Genomic DNA, 5,340 nt, shown 5'->3' with positions numbered 1-5,340 from the left:
AGGTAGGGTTGCAGATAAAAATACAGGACACCCGGTTAAACTTGCATGGTTTATTTGTTAAATCTGATACCCCTACCACCGGGGAAAGTCTTGGGTGCAAGGGAACACAGGTGAGGAGGACCAGGGACGTCTTCCTAGAAGTACTGCCATTGAGGCCAACATGAGAGGGCTTAAGTCAGAAGAGGTGCAGGATAGGGGAGGGCTCTGTGAAGACAGCGAATAGCACGTGTGAAGGCCCTGACTTGAGAGCCGCCCCAGGAAATTCAGGGGCCTGAGGTTCAGGATGTGGGAGTGTGGAGGATGGAAGCGTATGTCAGGGGAGGAGAGACTGGAGATGTGATGAAGTCCTGCCATGGAATGTGGACTGGATCCTAAGCACAACGGGCCAGCCATTGTAGGACTCGAAGCGGCAGAGTGACGTAGGATAGGCATTTGAGAAAAATCCTTCTGGCTGGAGTGTAGTGACTGATTAGAAGAGGGAGTCTGGAGACAGGAGAAGGCAGAGCGGTGCTTGCTGCAGTAACGATAGTGAGTGATGGCGGAGGCTGTGAGGAAGAGAGAGGAATGGATGAGCTCCTGAGAGGATGGATGGGTAGATGTTGGAGATGAGGGAAGAGAAAGGTCGCGCATGAAGATGGTTCCACTCAGTGGCACAGGAGAGGTAGGGAGAAGTGGGTACTGCGCTGCCATTGGCCTGTTTGCCTCAGACCAGCTCCCTGTCTTTCCACTGCTCTGCTCCGTGTCACAGGGCTGATCCTGCAAACCCCATCGCCCAGATTTCCTCGCCAACTCTTTTCCAGGTAGGTTCAGCCAGTGGAAAACATTGGCCAGAGGTTGGAGGGCAGGGGGATGGGAGAAGCCAACGTATTTTTCCCTCGCCCTCCACTCTCTCTTTGGGCAGCTGCAGCAGGGTTGGTGGCCGCTTTGCTCTGAGTGGCTGCCCCAGGCACTTCACAGTGCTTAGTATGATAATCTCGAGGTCCATCCACGACATTGCTGCAAATAGCATTATTTCATTCTTTTTATGGCTGAATAATATTCCATTGTATATATGTACCATATCTTCTTTATCCATTCATCCATCAGTGAACATTTAGGTAGCTTCCCCATCTTGGCTATTGTAAATAGTGCTGCAATGAACATTAGGGTGCATGTATCTTTTCTTTCTTTCTCTCTTTCTTTTTCTTTCTTTCTCTCTTTCTTTCTTTCTTTCTTTTTTTTTTTTTTTTTGTCGCACGGCATGTGGGATCTTAGTTCCCTGGCCAGAGATGGAACCCATGCTCCCTGCACTGGAAGCACGGAGTCTTAACCACTGGACCACCAGGGAAATCCCAGGGGTGTACGTATATTTTTGAATTAGAGTTTTTTCCGGATCTATGCCCAGGAGTGGAATTGCGGGACCCTATGGCAGCTGTATCTGTTGTCTGCACGTCTCACATCAACCACCTGCACTCCAATCCTTGCTCTCAACGTCATCTTTGGGGAACCCAACCTGCGACAGGGACCTTGACAAGAAGAAATGGCTCAGGGAAAAGCTACCTGCACAGGGAGGAGATAGAGGCCATCGACCCTGGGGTGCGGCGGGGAGAGTGGGCACAGAGATTTGTCATTTCACCCCCGATACTCAGCCCTCCTGGCTGCCCCACTCTAGGTCACCTCGTGATACAGAGATGACCCGGTTAGAGTCCCTGCCTGTGCAGGAATCTAGGGGCACCAGCGGGTCTGAATAATATCAGTGCAGGGTCTCCCCCACAGCACTGGGGTTATTTGGGGCGGGTCATCCTCTGCTGGGGGCCTCTTCTGGGCACTGTGTGGGGTTCAGCAGCATCCCTGGCCCCACCCATTTGATTCCAGGGGCCCCTCCCACCCAGTTGTGACCACCACAGATTTTCCCCAGACATGACCAAAGAACTGGGTGAGGCGGGGGCAGGATGGCCCTGGGTGAGGACAGCTGTGTTGAAGCAACCAGCCTGTCCCAGGGCAAGGTCTGCCCCAATCCCGTCAGAGCCTGCATTTAGAACTGCCCCTTCCCTTTCCCAGCTCCCCTGCCCTGCAGTGGTCTCCGAGACATCATCCCTATGTAATAAATCACACCTTCTCAGTTTACTGTCCCCAGCACCTAGAAGAGTGTCTGATGTGTAGTAGATGCTTCATAAATACTTGCTGAATAAAGGAGTTGAATAAAGGGATGAGTGGATGAATGAATGAAGGTTACAATGGAAGGAGGGGCGAGATTCCCTTTCTGGCTCTCGGGGGTTGGGAGATCAAGTGAGAGATCCGTCCTAAATAGGCTGACCAGCCTTCTGGGGTTCCCCGGGAATGAGGGTTTCCCCACAGTTCCAGCGCTCAAACCTGAGCGGTCCTGGGCAAACTGCAGGCGGGTGTTGGTCACCCTATGTAAACACAGTAACAATTCCAACTGCAATAGCAATGGCCAAGGACCTCTAGGGTCTTATTGACCAGGCAGAGTTCTTTACCTGGCGGGGAAAGTGGCACAGGAGGGAGGGAGGAGTCTAAGGAAGAACATCCCACACGACAACGTGTGCCAATGGCCCTGGGCCCAAGGTCACACCTGACCAGGGCTTGCTTTTTTTTTTCTAATTTACTTTTTCCCACATGGATATGCAATTGTCCTAATGCCATTTATTGAAAACTCCTTAATTTCCCCACTTTCTGTCATATCAAGTTCTCATATATCTGTTTCTGGACCTTTATTCTATACCATAGAGCTATATGTCCCATCCTAGCACCACTAGGGCTGTTTCATCACTATAACTTTATTTTTTATTCATTTATTTTTTTGGCCGTGCTGTGCGGCATGTGGGATTTTATTTCCCTGCCCAGGGATCAAAACTGTGCCCCCTGCAGTGGAAACTCGGAGTCTTAATCGCTGGACCTCCAGGGAAGTCCCCAGGGCTTGCTTTGACATCCATCGAATGGTGGTGGGTGGACACAGGGAGCAGCTGTCTGTGAGCCATCCTGTGTAGAAATGCAGGGTGGAGGGCAGGCCAGCTGGAGCGGGAGGGGAAGAGGCGGAGGAGGGGGGGAGGGAGGGCGGGCGAGAGACAGAGAGTTTCCGGAGACAACAGCTCTGGCCCTGTCCTAGGGCATGAAAGCTGAGCTCCTAGTGCCAGGAGTCTTGGAGCCGCAGCCTGTGAGCCAGGGTGACTGGCTCTCCTCCCTGGTGTGTGTGTGTGTGGGGTGGCTCTAGGCTTCTCAGGCTGGGAATGGGGTGCACGGAGCAGGGACAGAGTAGGGACCCTTCTCTCTGGGACCTCGCGGGCCATCCTTAGCTCACAAAGCTGAGCCACTCCTGGCCCTAAGGGTGGGGGTCTTATCCTCCCTGTCCCCTGGACTGCACCCTCTCACACACAACTTCCCCGTGTGTGCTCCCAGCAGCCAAGAGAATCTGTTTTTAAAAGATTTGGGGGAGGGGGGTAAACATACAAACAAGAGCAGAATGGATACTTTTTCAGAATGGGAATGGCTCTGTGTAACCCCACCCCCGGGGTAACCACAGTCCTGACCTCTAACACCCCTGACGAGTCAGCCTTGGTCTGGGCTTGCAGACCCACGGAAGCTTCCTCATCCCCTCCTTCAGACCCAGTCTCTCCCTCGGCGTCTTTGTGAGAAGCACCCGGGGAAGTGGGACTGCTAGGCTGTACTGCTGCTAGAACTCCACCTGGGCTCCACCAGGCTCCAGCCCCACGCGCTGTGCACCTCTCTGACCCTGAGGCACCTCAACTGGTAGGAGCGGCATCACCTTCCCTCCCGGGACTTGTGACACTTAAGGCAGACACCGAAAAGACAAGTGTTTGGCTCCCTGGCTGGCAAAGGGCAGGTGCTCAATTGTCATAAGTGTCCGTATCAGTAAGGGTTCTCCAGACAAACAGAATCCATAGGGTTTATGTGTGTATATATACACACACACGTACATATGTACATGCATACAAAAATATACAGCTGTGTATATAGGCAGTATGCATACAGACATATACACATATAGTATATACAATACACACACATATACACACATAAAATGCACAGTTTGTATATATACAGTATGTATACACACATATACACATATACAATACACACATACATATACACTATACATACACATAAAATGCATAGTTTATATATATACAGTATGTACACATACGTATAACATGCAATAGACACCTAGGTACATGTATATCATACATATATACACACATACAAAGATATTTAGGTGTGTGTATATATATAGTATGCATACATATATAATATATGGAATACATACACGTACATATAGACACACATATACACCTACATATAAAAGCATGTAGCATAAAAATATATATGTACTGTATTATAAATTCATCATATATATACATATATATATAAGATATATACACATACATATACACAACGTATACACACACATACACACCTATATGTACATATGTGCATGTAAATACACATATAAATACATACACAAGTGTGTCTATATATAGTATATACATATATACATATAATACCTATACAACATATACACATACAGGTATACAACATATATACACACCTATATATAAATATACACTGTATACATACATACATACAGTGTACCTATACTGTATATATACACACACCCATATATCAATATATGGGTGTGTGTATATATACAGCATGTTCACATTTATAATATGTATACTATATATATACACATACATACATGCATACAATATATACACACACATATAGGCTTGTAAGTATACTGTATATAGTACTTACACATATACTACAAACGCACGCACATATAAACGTGTATACATATATAATATGTAGACACACATATACAAATTAATAGGCTTGTGTATATTCAGTATTTTTACATATATAGTTTTGTTTTAAGGAGTTGACTCGTGACCGTGAGGCAGGCAAGTCAGGGCAGGACTCTGGGCTGGAGACACAGGGAAGAGCTGATGTCCCAAGGCCATTGGAGGAACAGTTCCCTCTTTCTAGGGAACCTCATTTTTCTCTCCAGTCCTTCAACTGATGGACGAGGCCCACCCACGCCACGGCATTGACAATCTCCTTTACGCAAAATGGACCAATTTCAGTGTTAATCTCTTCCGAAAAATACCTTCCTGGCCACATCTGGAATAATGTTTGTGGTTGCCGGGGCCCCACGCAGTGCGCACGTGAGATTAACCATCCCCGTGGCGATGATGACACTTTATTTTCTCCCTTGACCATTGTCACTACTATTCCAATTAAAATGGCAGTGCCATGAGGGCAGGGCATTTCCTTTTTTGCCAGTACTGAGCGTCCGTGGTCTGGTGCCTAGCATAGGCTACA

This window comes from Mesoplodon bidens, assembly GCF_964165515.1.
Source record: "Mesoplodon bidens genome assembly, contig: HAP1_SCAFFOLD_312, whole genome shotgun sequence".
In the NCBI taxonomy this organism is placed as follows: Eukaryota; Metazoa; Chordata; class Mammalia; order Artiodactyla; family Ziphiidae; genus Mesoplodon; species Mesoplodon bidens.
The sequence above is the reverse complement of the archived record's forward strand: the minus strand, read 5'-3'. Positions refer to the sequence as shown.